Below are 15,827 nucleotides of genomic sequence, written 5' to 3' on the forward strand. Positions count from 1 at the left end.
GGTACTACATAGGCTTTCTGTACTTCTGAATACAAAGATGTGCCTTTAAAACTAAAATTATGTCACTCTTCTGTGACAGTTGGTGGTACTGATACTATGTATTCAATCAAGGATCTTCTTAACAATTTTCTCACATGTTCAGAGTTCAAGAGTATTATTTTCAAGACATTCAGGTATATATCCTGGGCCTACAACAACATATCACAATAGATTTTTAAACATGGTGCTTAAATTCTTTATCTATGTAAGCATTCTTTAAGATTATATGAGATAATGTGTTAAGTAAAACAAAATACAAGTGTCTTATTTACTTCTATATTATGTTATAATATTTTAAGAACCATCTTATTATTACTATTATCATATTACTAGAGAAAATCACCAGGTTCCAGTGTAAAACAAAGTCATTTATTATTTGAACAAGATTATTTTCATTTACATTGTTTCAAATCTTAAAGTTTGTGGCTCTACATAAAATAAGAGAAAGTAGCCTAATCTTTTCAAAACAGAGTACTGATATGGAGTTTAAAGTCCATTTCATTTTTATCCAATTTCAATTTCATCTAAAACACCTGGAAGCATTCCTCATGCTAAAAGAAAACAGCTTGTGCATTCATGTTTATAAACATTGTACTGTGAACCTAAAACACAAAACATTGTGTACATGTGTATTTTATGAAACCGAAAATTTTATAGCTTTCTGGCATGCCTATCTAAGACATAGTGTTTTGATTCCTTAAGTGTCAAAATTCATTAAGTGTGCATTATGCAACACATTGTGGAATTAAGCAGAGAAAATACTATTTCCGCCTTCAAAGGGGTAGGTTATATTGGTATTAAAATATTTCTTTTTTTTTCAAGTGAGAGGAGGGGAGATAGAGAGATAGACTCCCACATGCACCCTGACCAGGATCCACCCAGCAACTCCCATCTAGGGCCCACGCTCAAACCAGTTGATCCACTGGCTGGAGAGGGGAAGAGAAAGAGAAAGGGAAGAGGAATGGGAAGAGAAGCAGATAATCGCTTCTCATGTGTGCCCTGACTGGGAATCAAACCCAGGATGTACATGCCGGGCTGACATTCTATCCACTGAGCAAACTGGATAAAATTGTTCTTTTAATAAAGCTTATAGCAGCAGTAAAATGGGTAGAATATGGGGAAAAGTGCACAGCTATCTTCTCCTGGGTTTCTTTTGTTTGTTTGCTTTTTGTATTTTTCCGAAGTGAGAAGAGGGGAGGCAATCAGACTCCCACATGTGCCCGACCGGGATCCACCCAGCATGCCCACCAGGGGGTGATGCTCTGCCCATCTGGGACATTGCTCCATTGTGGCCAGAGCCATTCTAGCACCTGAGGTGGAGACCATGGAGCTGTCCTCAGCGCTGGGGCCAATTTTGCTCCAATGGAACCTAGGCTGTGGGAGGGCAAGAGAAAGACAGAGAGGAAGGAAAAGGGGAAGGGTAGAGAAGCAGATGGGTGTGCCCTGGCAGGGAATCAAACCCGGGACTTCCACACGCTGGGCTGATGCTCTACCACTGAGCCAACTGGCCTGGGCCTGTCTGCTGTTTTGATCTTTCTTTGAGGAACCCACTAGCCTCTTTTGGTCTGTCAGAGCTCTTCATAGATCACCTATAGAAAATTCTCCCCATTCCAATTTCTTCTTTTATTAAGCCTATATCAAAATTACTTACTTATAATCTATTTTCTTACAGCTAATCTGGGAAATTAATCCATGTTTAGGTACATTCTAGTTTCATTCCTTCAACACAATTTACATGTTACTATCTTTTTAGAGTCAGTGTCTTAATGAATAGAAATGATGCTCAATTTCCACATGCATGATGGGCCTACAATTGAAGGGCTGCCACCATTGTTTCCCTGTCCTGAGATCTGGGGAGAAAAGAAATGCGCTAAGTCGTTGCATTGCCTGGAAGAGTTCCTTGTAGCATTTTTGCCAAAACCCATGAGGGGCTGGTGGTTTCATTCACATCTTTGTAGGATCCTCTGTTTTGTTTTTTTTTGTTTTTTGTTGTTGTTGTTGTTGTTTTTTACAAAGACAGAGAGAGAGTCAGAGAGAGGGATAGATAGGGACAGACAGACAGGAACGAAGAGAGATGAGAAGCATCAATCATCAGTTTTTTGTTGCGACACCTTAGTTGTTCATTGATTGCTTTCTCATATGTGCCTTGACCGCAGGCCTTCAGCAGACTGAGTAACCCCTTGCTTGAGCCAGCGACCTTGGGTCCAAGCTGGTGAGCTTTGCTCAAACCAGATGAGCCCACGCTCAAGCTGGTGACCTCGGGGTCTCAAACCTGGGTCCTCTGCATCCCAGTCCGACGCTCTATCTACTGCGCCACCGCCTGGTCAGGCGGATCCTCTGTTTTAAGAAGCAAAACCATGCCTGATTTTCCACAATTTCTATTGGAGGAAAATATATTTCTCCCAAAAGGGGTGTGAGTGCCATTTTGCAAAGGGTAATTTTTTGTTTTATGGAATGGTATTATACATGGCAGGAATTTTAGCATTTCTTGCCTTGAACCACAAAATTCCAATAGTATCTCCCCTACCATCCTACCTGACCAGTCACTGTGACAACCAACATGGCTCCCCAACATTTCCAAAAGTGTGGAACAATTGAGGTGATAACTATTACCCAACCCTTTTAGAGCCAGTTAGAACCTTTTCTATGGAAAGCACAACATTCCCTGATCAGCCACACTGTCAAAGGGGTTGAGAGGCATTGGACCTTCAATGACCATATCTCTGTTCAAGAATACAGTGCATGAACAGGAAAAGGCATACATGAACTTTCCCCGTCAACATCCTCAAACTAGTTCCAGTCAGCTTTCTTGCCATGAGTCAGAAATTCAAACTAAAAGGTTTCATTTTTTTTTTCTGAAAGTAAAGGCTTTCTTCAGATGGTGGCTTAGTAAAGGATAGTTTGATGATTTGGTATTGATCTAATATTGTGACAGAATCCCTAAAAAAGAAACTATTTTTTTTGAGGTAACATAAATGCAGAATTTTATCTAACTACAGTTGGAGTCACATTTGGTCTCATTCAAAAGATCATCTTTAAAAGAGTCAGTAAGTAAAGAAAAATGAGAATGGAAGTACGAACTTCAAATGCCATGGTAACACACTAAAATATTAATGTTTTAAAGATTACTTGCTTGACACAATTTTTAATAAGTCAATTTCTATTAATTTTATTAATTTTTCACAATCCTATGATTAAATGGTTCAATGATATGGGAAAGAATAAGAACTACATATCGTCATAGCAAAATGCATTTCCAGTTTATGGTAAGTAAATCAAAGTTTCAGAGGCCATAAAGTGTTACATTGAAGGAGAAAAGTCCTTTTGTTTTCTTTTAGATAATATATATGTGTAGAAGGCTTATGAATGGTGGAGTGCTGTTCTAATTAATAATGCTCAAAGTGGAAAGTCTGTCTCTGCCTCCCTGTTTCTCACTTCAGAAAAATACACTAAATAAATAAATAATGCTCAAAGTACATGATTGACAAGAAAATTATATGGAAAATAAATTTTAAAACACTTTATTTAAAATTAATGCTCATAGTTTATGCTATAATTGGAGAAATGAGGATATTAAAGTCACTAAAAGCACCTGTTTAAAAAGAAATAGAAGTTAGAGGCGGATATAAGATGGCAACAGAGTAGGTGGAAACTACATTCACCTCATCCCAGAATCAAATAGCAATCACAACTAAATTATAGAACAAACAACCTAAATAACCAACTGAAGACTAGATGAACAGAAATCTTATAGCCTGACCAGGTGGTGGCGCAGTGGCTAGAGCATCAGCCTGAGACACTGAGGACCCAGATTCAAAACCCCGAGGTCACCAGATTGAGCAGAGGTTCACCAGCTTGAGTGCAGGGTCACTGTCTTAAACACAGGTTAGCTGTCTAGAGCGTGGGATCACAGACATGACCCCATAGTTGCTGGCTTGAGCCCAAAGGTCACTGGCTTGAAGCCCAAGGTCACTGGTATGAACTCAAGGTTGTTGGTTTGAGCAAAGGGTCACTAGCTCAGCTAGAAACCCCTGGTCAAGGTACATATGAGAAAGCAATCAGTGAAGAACTAAGGTGCCTCAAGGAAGAACTGATGCTTCTCATTGCTCTCCCTTCCTGTCTGTCTGTCCCTCTCTCTCTCTTTAAAAACAAAAAAAAGAAAGAAAGAAAAACACCTTATAACCAAGGATTTACAGAAGCCATTGTAAATAACACCGATAGGAAGGGTGGAGATGCTGAAAGCCCTGGCCCTACACCCACATGCACCAGATGAAGATCTAGAGCAGGAGCCCCAAACTTTCTACACAGGGGGTCAGTTCACTGTCCCTCAGACCATTGGAGGGCCAGACTATAAAAAGAACTATGAACAAGTCCCTATGCACACTGCACATATCTTATTTTAAAGCTAAAAAACAAAACGGGAACAAATACAATATTTAAAATCAAGAACAAGTAAATTTAAATTAACAAACTGACCAGTATTTCAATGGGAACTATGGGCCTGCTTTTGGCTAATGAGATGGTCAATGTCCGGTTCCATATTTGTCACTGCTAGTCATATCAAGTGATATGATGCGCTTACGGAGCCGTGACACGTGCATCCCGTGTCACCAGAAGTGGTACTGTACGTGAGCAACGCTGCACTTTGCATCTGTATCCTGTGCTCCTCTCACTGACCACCAATGAAAGAGGTGCCCCTTCCGGAAGTGCAGCGGGGGGGGGGGGCAGATAAATGGCCTCAGGGGGCCGCATGCGGCCTGTGGGCTGTAGTTTGGGGACCCCTGATCTAGAGCAGGTATGGTCAACATACAGCCTGCGTAAAGAGTTTATGCGGCCCGCGATTGAATTTTTTTTTTTTTTTATAGAGACAGAGAGAGAGAGTCAGAGAGAGGGATAGGTAGGGAAAGACAGACAGGAACGAAGAGAGATGAGAAGCATCAATCATCAGTTTTTTGTTGTGACACCTTAGTTGTTCATTGATTGCTTTCTCATAAGTGCCTTGACCATGGGCCTTCAGCAGACTGAGTAAGCCCTTGCTTGAGCCAGCGACCTTGGGTCCAAGCTGGCGAGCTTTTTGCTCAAGCCAGATGAGCCCGTGCTCAAGATGGCGACCTCAAGGTCTCGAACCTAGGTCCTCTGCATCCCAGTCGGAGGCTCTATACACTGTGCCACCGCCTGGTCAGGCCGTGATTAAATTTTTAATATTCTCCACTACTTTAAAATCTCAGCTACTCAGAAGCGGAAGCATCTTTGATTATTGAAAATCGAGATATTTAAGAAGCTAGTGATACGCGAAAAAGAATTCCGCATGTGACTAATCCAGAGTTAATTTCCAATAATTGGTTGAACGGATTCACGATACTTCTTTTTTTTTAAAGATTTTATTTATTCATTATAGAGAGGGGAGAGAGAGAGACAGAGACAGAGACAGAGAAGGGAGGAGGAGCAGAAAGCATCAACTCCCATATGTGCTCTGACCAGGCAAGCCCAGAGTTTTGAACTAGCAGTCTCAGCATTTCCAGGTTGACACTTTATCCACTGTACCACCACAGGTCAGGCACTTCTTTATTTAAAAAAAAAATTCCATTATAAGGCCCTGGCCGGTTGGCTCAGTGGTAGAGCGTCGGCCTGGAGTGCAGGAGTCTCAGGTTCGATTCCCAGCCAGGGCACACAGGAGAAGCCCCCATCTGCTTCTCCACCCCTCTCCCTCTCCTTCCTCTCTCCCTCTCTCTCTCTTTCTCTCTCTCTCTCTCTCTCTTCCCCTCCCTCAGCCGAGGCTCCATTGGAGCAAAGTTGGCCTGTGCTCTGAGGATGGCTCTGTAGCCTCTGCCTCAGGCTCTAGAATGGCTCTGGTTGCAACAGAGCAACGCCCCAGATGGACAGAGCATCGCTCCCTGGTGGGCAGAGCGTCACCCCCTGGTGGGTGTGCCGGGTGGATCCCGGCCGGGTGCATGCGGGAGTCTGTCTGACTGCCTCCCTGTTTCCAAGTTCAGAAAAATACAAAAAAAATAAAAAATACAAAAAAAAATTCCATTATAAAGATTTATAACTTTTGTACTCATCTGTACTCAATATGAACTGTTTAACGTTTAGCGGTGATGTGAAACCCACATTCTTTTAGGCAGAGTTTTCTAGTGCACACCCAAGGTCAAACAATTCATTATTTTTGTGGTCAAGTGTGCTGAATCAAGTGGCATTGTAGCATAGACAATAGCTGCAGTTGATAATAGAAAACGTGTCCAGGCTGTTTGTAAAATGAAATAATTGTTTTATTTGTGATATAACCCCTTCAAGCTCATTCTATTAATTAAATATTATTTTGATTGATTGCAATACAGTTTGGATATTTATATGGTATGTAATTATATTTTTATTAAAATATATATTTATTAAAATAATATTGTATATTAAAATTTTTTTCACTCACATTTATTCATAAACAAATTACATAATAAAATTTTGTTTACTTAAATCATTTTTGTATTTAACATTTTTAAATTTTAATATTTTGTCTAGCCCGTGAAAAAAGTTTTCTTTCTAATCTGGCCCGGAGGCAAAAACTGTTGGCCACGCCTGATCTAGAGAGATATCTCAGCTGCGAAGACTTGCCCTTGGAAGCAAGGGGTCTCAACCTCATGATGGGTTCCCCATCCCAGAGCACCAAAGCCAGAAAGAGGAGCCCACATAAGATCTGGAGTGAAAATCAGCAAGAATTCCATTAGTTAGGAAGAGACAGGAGTCTGCTAGAAACCTAGGTGCCCCCTAAAAAGGCCAATGCACAAAAATCTCATTCGTGGCCACTCATCCTAGGTTCTGGCAGAGGGAAAGTGACTCAGAGTAAACTAGAGTCATACAGGGAGAGACTGGGTTGTGCGGGTTTTGGAGAGAGGCTGAAAGGACAGCCGCCAAGCTCTCTGTGCTGAGTCTCTCTTCCATGCTGCCCACAGACGCCATCCTTCCTGGGTCAAGCACTCGCCTCCATCTGGTAGTAGCCTGAGGAAATCACTCCTAGGGGAATACAACAGACCCACTTCCCATCTCCCTGTGACTCCCAGCCCAGCTGTTTCCCTGTGGAGGAGTCTACAGCCTGGGCCTGCAGTACAGACTTCCTTGGAGGGCTCTTCAGGAGATCTGGGCAGACAGGTGGTGTCAGAGATGCACAGGGAGAGACTGACTGTGTAGTCTAAGGCAAGAGCCATACACCCATTCCATGACACATGGCCAACCAGTGCTCTGCCCCCATTGGCCCATTAGACACATCATCCTGACAAATATACCACATAAAACAAAGGGGAAAATTCATATGATCATATCAGTAGGTACAGAAAAAGCTTTTGACAAAATCCAGCAAAGTGGAATAAAGAAAACAAATTTCCATATAATAAAAGCCAAATATGACAAACCCACAGCCAATATCATACTCCACAGGAAAAAACTAAAAATATTCTCTTTAGACCAGGAACAAGACAGGGTTGTTCACTTCCACCACTTTTTTTTTCTTTTTCTTTTTGTATTTTTCTGAAGTTGGAAATGAGGAGGCAGTTAGACAGACTCCCGCATGCGCCCAACAGGGATCCACCCGGCACTCCCACCAGGGGGCGATGCTCCGCCCATCTGGGCCGTTGCTCTGTTGCAACCAGAGCCATTCTAGCGCCTGAGGCAGAGGCCATAGAGCCATCCCCAGTGCCTGGGCCAACTTTGCTCCAATGGAGCCCTGGCTGCGGGAAGGGAAGAGAGAGACAGAGAGGAAGGAGAGGGGGAGGGGTGGAGAAGCAGATGGGCACTTCTCCTGTGTGCCCTGGCCGGGAATCAAACCCAGGACTCCTGCACGCCAGGCCAATGCTCTACCACAGAGCCAACCTGCCAGGGCCTCACCACTTTTATTCCAGATAGTACTGGAAGTCCTAGCCACAACAATCAGACAAGAAGAAATAAAAGGCATCCAAATTAGAGAAAAAGAAATAACACTGTCATTATTTTCAGATGACATGATACTCTATATAATGAACTCTAAAAAATCCACAAAGAAACAACTAGAATTGATAAATTAATTCAGTATAGTTGCAGGATACAAACTAAATATCCAGAAATCAGTTGTATTTTTATACACCAATAATAAACTATTAGAAAGGTAAATTTCAAAAAACAATCCCATTTACAACTGCATAAAAAAAAATACTTAGGCCTTGGCTGGTTGGCTCAGTGGTAGAGCGTCGGCCTGGCGTGCAGGAGTCCCAGGTTCGATTCCCGGCCAGGGCACACAAAGCGCCCATCTGCTTCTCTACCCCTCTCCCTCTTTTTCCTCTCTGTCTCTCTCTTCCCCTCCCGCAGCCAAGGCTCCATTGGAGCAAAGTTGGCCTGGGTGCTGAGGATGGCTCTGTGGCCTCTGCCTCAGGCACTAGAATGGCTCTGGTTGCAACAGAGCGATGCCCCAGATGGGCAGAGCATCGCCCCCTGGTGGGCGTGCCGGGTGGATCCCGATTGGGCGCATGTGGGAGTCTGTCTGACTGCCTCCCCATTTCCAACTTCAGGAAAAAAAAATACTTAGGACTTAATTTAACCAAGGAGGTAAATGACCTATACTCAGACAATTTTAAGACTGAAGAAAGAATTTGAAGAATATACAAATAAATGAAAACATATATCGTGCTCATGGATAGCAAGAAAAATAATACAGATTGTAAACTGTAATTAAAAAATAAAATTTTTTAAGTGAAAAGAAAAAGTAAAATATATAATATTTGTGATAGCTTTGAGAGGATGGAGGGTAGGGATGTTCCTGATGAGTTGGGCTCTTGTCTCCTAATATAAAATAATTTAGATCAGGGACACTGATAAAAGCAAAGGCAGATTGATTGAGGCTCTACAGAGGGCAAGAACACTGAGATAGAGTCCCAGGTTCTATACCCTGATTGTAAGGATTAAGGGTTTTTATGATTTGGGGACACAGAAAGTGCTGGGGTTAACCAACCAGGGAGTAGGTGAGCAAGCTTCTCCTTTTTTGGAACACAGATGTCTAAGTATATGAAACCTGATATCTGGGTATAAATCAGAGAAGGGAAGCATTCTGGGACTGTGCAGCACTTATTATGGGATGCAAAAAGAGACCCAGCTAGCTATTAAGCCTTTCTCTGTGATTAGTGGTTTGGCTTTAGATCTGAAAAACAGACTTAAAATGAGTCAGGTTAGTTCATAGACTATTGTTTCATAGCTACCTATTCATAACTCTATTGTTCTGGCAAAGCTTGACTCAGTGGAGTGTTGGGCAGATAAAATATATTATGTTCACTTTGTTAAAGATGGCACTGCCCACGTGTAAGCCCGTCGCCCAGGTGATATTAGTTGCCCTTATGCTTGGAATGGGCGTAATTATATTAATGTGTGTTGGGGGGGCTGTGGGCAGGCAGGATCCTTGTAGCCTGGAGTTTTTTTGTTCTGTTTTGTTTTTTTTACAGAGACAGAGAGAGTCAGAGAGGGATAGACAGGGACAGGCAGACAGGAACGGAGAGATGAGAAGCATCAATCATTAGTTTTTCATTGCGCATTGCAACACCTTAATTGTTCATTGATTGCTTTCTCATACGTGCCTTGACCGCGGGCCTTCAGCAGACTGAGTAACCCCTTGCTCAAGCCAGCGACCTTGGGCTCAAGCTGGTGAGCTTTTGCTCAAACCAGATGAGCCCTCGCTCAAGCTGGAGACCTTGGGGTCTCAAACCTGGGTCTTCCACATCCCAGTCCGACGCTCTATCCACTGCGCCACCACCCAGTCAGGCGCCTGGGGTTTGGTTTTAGGACTAAGTCTTTCCCACCCTTTTTGATGTGGGGTTGTACAATCCCATCATGCCTCAGATAAGTGACTTTGTATTAGAGACTTCCCTATTTTGTATATTAGATTAAAGGTTTTGATTTCTGCATTATAAAGTGGGGTAGACTGGAAGCTTGCTCTCTCGGTTCCTGAGATTAGCATTAGAGGAGAGAGCAGAGAGGAGAGCAGAGAGAGGCCACGTGGAGGAGGCCAGGAGAAGCATCCAAGATGGTGGAGTGCTGAAAAAGAAGCCAGTTTGTGCAAGGAGAAGGAGATGGGGAACAGAGGTGAATAAGTCTGGTGAGCTAGAAACCTTTGATTCTAGGAAACTCGGATAAGTCAGTAGCTTTGTGAGCACTGAATGAGTGGGTTTTGGAGCCCAGTGTGTGTTTTTACTTGCCTGCCAGATGCAAGCTAGGATTAAAGCTAATGGCCCACCAGTTCTTGGCTCCATTGTTTCTTTACCATCTGTCCGAATCCAATGAGAACGTGCATGGGCCAGGCTGCTGTGATGATGGCCATGGATACTGGCTTCACATGGAGCAATTTTTGGGAACATTTTATTCTGTTTCAGGGACATGGCTTTTGAGAATACAAATATGTTCTTGCAATATTAATGTTTATTCCCACAGTAAAGGTTAAGATTGTCTTCCATTTTAAATATTGAATATTTGATACATAATGATGCTGATTTGGTATGATATAGGTGGTTAAATTGTTGATTATGTCAATTAATATCTTCCGTAATGGTCTATGTGTTATAGTCAGATAACAGGGTAAAAATGTCACTCTCCTGTGAGTTCTAGGAATGTTGGGCCATGTTGATATTGCTCTAAATCCAGTGCTAGGTAGAGCAGTGTCTAGCATATTGAAGGCCCTTGAAGAAGTAGATGAATTGAAAAACATTACTTTCTTCCTTTATTCTATTGTGACAGCCACAGCCCTTGGTGATTATTCCCCTGAACCATACTCAATTGAACAAACTCTGATTGCTAATAATAACTCTCATCATTATGCATTTATTTTGTGCCAGGCACATGGCAGCCATTATTTTAATTAATTAGTAAATCAACCTCATGGCATAAGCATTGTTATCAACATTTTCAGATAAAGAAGCTGGATCTAAGAGAGCTCAGTAGTTTGCTTAAGATAACATGACACAGAAATGCAAATCCAGGTCTCTGAGTCCTGGTCTCTACTGAGTGCCTGGCATGAATAAGGCACTGTGCTAGGAGAGAGGTTTAGAGCCTTCCATGTAGCTCTGCCTTCCAGTGAGGGTCATATAAGAAACCATTACATTCACTATTAAATGACCTATAACAGAGGAAGTAACAAGGGAGCAGGTTAGAATTTAAGGAGGGAGGAGTAGTTACTGGAATTTAGAGATATTACTAATCCTATAATGATAGGAGAATGACAGGATTTATATGCTGGCTCTCCAGATTCGCAGAGGCAAATGAGTTATGGAAGGTGAAAACCTTTGCATCTGGGTGTCACACAATCCTATTCCCAGATCCTAGTTCTCTTTAGGCAGCTCTGTACAGTGGCCAGCCAGAATATCTTGAGTAGTGCTGCTGATCATACAATGCTTATTTCAAATGCTCTGTTGGGCAGCTAAAATGTATTATGCTCACTTTGTTAAAGATAACACGAGGAGGCCGTCGCCCAGGTGATATTAATGTGTGTTGGGGTGGGCTAAAGGCAGGCAGAATCCTTTAGCCTAGGGCTTGGTTTTGGGATTAAGCCTTTCCTACCCTTTTTGATGTAGGGCGGTACAATCCTATCATGCCTCAGAGGGTGACTTTGTATTAGAGACTTCCCTGTTTTGTATATTGGATTAAGGGTTTGGATTTCTACACTATAAAATGGGGACGGAATGAGAGTTTGTGCTCTTGGTTCCTGAGGTTAGCATGAGAGAGCGGAGAGAGTAGAGCCAGCAGCTAAAGGAGGCCACGTGGAGGAGGCCAGGAGAAGCAGCCAAGATGGCGGAGTGCTGAGTGAGATGCCAGTTTGTGTAGAGTTTGTATCTGGGATAAGGGAGGAGATGGGGAACTGAGGAGAAGAAGGCTGGTGAGCTAGAAACCCTTGATTCTAGGAAACTCGGATAAGTCAGTGGCTTTGTGAGCACTGAGTGTGACTGGGTTTTGGAGCCCAGTGTGTATTTTTACTTGCCCGCCGCGTGCAAGGTAGGATTAAAGGCTATGGCCCATCAGTTTTTGGCTCCGCTGTTTCTTTACCGACTGTCCGAATCCAATGCGAACCTGCATGGGCCGGGCTGCTTTGATGGTGGCCCTGACCCTGCCTTCTGGCTTTACATGCTCCCAGCACAATTCTTCTAAGATAGCTATACTTCACACATCATTTCCACCGCCTTGAAAAGCTCCTCCCTGTTATTTCTGAGTCACTGAAGGGGTGCCTCACAATGTAGAGAAAAAACAAGTTCTTCCTCTGCTACCTAGGTTCCCTCTTGCCAGTGTTCACTGCAACTAACAAACACTTCCTTAAGGAACCTGCTGCCACCACTGCTAAGGACTGTTAAGCAGTCCATGATTCTGCCTTTACTCAGCAGAACCTCAGATGAGATGAAGCCCCTTTCTTGCAGTCAGCTGGCTTCCAAGGTCCCACTGCTAGCACCCCTCTTTATTCCTGTTGGGCAAACAAGTGTGTTAGGCTTGCTCGCTTGTACTTTGCCTGATTGGTGCTTGAGCACAGGGCAGCACCACATGTGTATAGTCTATATAAGGCTGCAGGTTCTTGCCTTCAGGTCAGCAGATTGTAGATTGTGGAATGCCTGTTGCCATTGGGAAGGGCCATATTTGCTATTGTTTGCCGGAGAAGCTCCCCCCCTTGCCCTGCCCCACGCCACTCCTGTTTGCTCATCAGCTCTGAGAGAGAGAAGCGGTTCCCTGCCTGCTTGCTCGTCTACCATTGTGAGACTAATAAATGAAATGGCCCACCATTTCCCAGCTCCACCATTTTCCTTTACTGTCTGCCCAAATCTAATGGGAACCTGCATGGCCACAACCACAGCCTTACAATACCTTTAAGGAAAAACTTAACTCAACATGAAGCAGCAGCAGTTTTCTCTGTGTTCCCTCTCCTGTTTGTTTAAATCAAAGAAAAATGTTTTCTTTCACTACTACTGAAATACAAATAAACACACATACATATGCAGTCAACACAGGGGACTTGGAGAGAGAAACCTAGCCCGAAGCTACACAATCAGCTATTTCCCTTACCAAACCAAAATACTTAATACCCTGTTCAGGTTAACGGTACTTGCCTTGTATTTGTGTAGTTATGGTTTTTTCTTTCTTTCTCTTTCTTCCTTTCTCTCTTTCTCTCTCTTTCTTTCTTCTTTCTTTCTTTCTTTCTTTCTTTCTTTCTTTCTTTCTTTCTTTCTTTCTTTCTTTCTCCCCCCCTTTCTTTTATTTTTAAACAAAGAAACAGTTTAAAGGTGAATAAAATTTATTTGTAGAGACCACACACACACACACACACACACACACACACACACACATATTTCACAAATTTTAAAGTTCAGTTTCAGCCAAGACATTATTACATACAGGTGAAGAAATCAAGAGTTGGGAAAATTAAGTTTGATGGTTAAAAGCATATAGGTAGTAGCAGAACCAGAGTTAGAATTTAGGTTTTCTGATTCCCGACAGTCAAATGCTCTTTCTTGGGAGACAGAGGAAAAAGGAGGTTAAGAGAGGTGTAGTTTGATATATTTTCCTCTCTAGAAGAAAGAAGAATGAATTTCTCTGTTCTCTCTTGCTTAGTTTTTCAGTCATCTGCTTGGTATGTGTCATTTCTGGCTCTTGCATTTTCAACACAGCCAACTCTTGTATACTAAGCTTAGAAGCTCTGTGGTTTTCTGTAAAGCTCAACATAAGCCTCCTCCAAATGGAGAGTCAGTACAACCCTCCTCATTCTAAAAATATGCTGTTTTGGTTGAAATGGTTAAATTATTATTAAGGCTTGTTTTTTTATGCCTTAAATTGTATCTAAATTCCTTTCACTGTTTTTCTTTTCAACTTCCTGTGCTCTGGTCCATCTTTCCACTTTTACATTTTTATCTTTTGAATAAACTGATTATGATATGTTCCATATAGCTTAGAATCATTTAAAAATATGTTCTTACAATATTAACATTTATTCCTATAGTAAAGGTTAAGATTGTCTTCCATTTTAAATATTGAATATTTGATACATAATGATGCTGATTTGGTATGATATAGGTGGTTAAATTGTTGATTATGTCAATTAATATCTTCCGTAATGGCCTATGTGTTATAGTTAGATAACAGGGTAAAAATGTCACTCTCCTGTGAGTTCCAGGAATGTTGGGCCATGTTGATATTGCTCTAAATCCAGTGCTAGGTAGAGCAGTGTCTAGCATATTGAAGGCCCTCGAAGAAGTAGATGAATTGAAAAACATTACTTTCTTCCTTTATTCTATTGTGACAGCCACAGCCCTTGGTGATTATTCCCCTGAACCATACTCAATTGAACAAACTCTGATTGCTAATAATAACTCTCATCATTATGCATTTATTTTGTGCCAGGCACATGGCAGCCATTATTTTAATTAATTAGTAAATCAACCTCATGGCATAAGCATTGTTATCAACATTTTCAGATAAAGAAGCTGGATCTAAGAGAGCTCAATAGTTTGCTTAAGATAACATGACACAGAAATGCAAATCCAGGTCTCTGAGTCCTGGTCTCTACTGAGTGCCTGGCATGAATAAGGCACTGTGCTAGGAGAGAGGTTTAGAGCCTTCCATGTAGCTCTGCTTTCTTAATAAATCTGTTTCTGTAGATTGTCATTAGTGTTCAAAACTTTTCCTTTAGTGTGGTTGCCTAGATATACTGGCAGAGGGCCTGGAACATGATTTTACCAGTACTAAGTGCAGTATCAATATTCTGCTAGGTCTCCCTCTCCCTGGTTCAGGGAATGGCTCTTTTCCTCATCTTGAAGAAGTAGAAACTTAGGCATCTGCCAGCTTCATAACTGTCTGCGCCACTTACTGTGATGTGGAGAAAAAATATTGAGGTGGTTTTGTAGCGGCTGTTTTACCACATTCCTACCAAAATGCCTGAAGGCTAGATTGCCCCACCCAAGGGTCAAAAAGACTTTTTCCTGCCCTGGTAATCTGCCTTGTTGATTCCTGTTAGAATGCAGGGTCTGACTTCATTATATATAAGAAACGCCCTGGGGTAGTAGGGATGGGGTGCCAGTGGGTTGGGGTGTGGAGGTGAGGAGGGGGAGTATGATTCCTAGGATGTTTGTATCCCCAGACCCTAGGATCCTGTCCTTTTTGGGTAAAGCTCAAGGACCCACATGATTCTAATGCAGGCTGTCTGTAGAAAGTTCTTTAAGAAATACTGATTAGAATTTTAGTATTAAGCTCATTGTTCTTCTTAAAATAATTTTCTTTAAACTGTGGCCAGATGGTTAGTTTTGAGGAGTGCTAGAAAAGGTTAATAAACAGATGGGAGAGTTGCCCAGATTTCTGAAGTCCCTTCCTTTCCATCTCTATGATTATATGATTCTACACTTTTTTTTTTTTTTTACTATATATAATATATCTGAATCATGGAATCTAGGCTCAGTATGGAGAGATATCTTGGCATCTTTTTCTCCCATACTTAAGGTCCTGTAAGATAAAGGCTTATGCTAAACTGTAGGAAATGTATGTATAGACACTTTGGTAATGATAGGGGGAACTCAAGAGTTAAAATTTTAGCCTAAGTAATGGTGGCTTTGGTTCTGGTCAGTGGGCTTAATGGTTAATGCAGGTAGAGGCATTGTTCCAGGAGCTGGGATGCTTGAGCGGACCTGAATGACTTAACAAGGTTGGCAAGTAGTCCACTTTTGTGCCCCAAGTAATCTGTGGGCAATCTACTTTTGTGCCCCAGGGGTGTGCAAGCAAAGCCTTTGTGCAACACCTGCTATGATCCAATTAACTTTGAC

The sequence above is a fragment of the Saccopteryx leptura genome, chromosome 7, assembly GCF_036850995.1.
Source record: "Saccopteryx leptura isolate mSacLep1 chromosome 7, mSacLep1_pri_phased_curated, whole genome shotgun sequence".
NCBI lineage: Eukaryota > Metazoa > Chordata > Mammalia > Chiroptera > Emballonuridae > Saccopteryx > Saccopteryx leptura.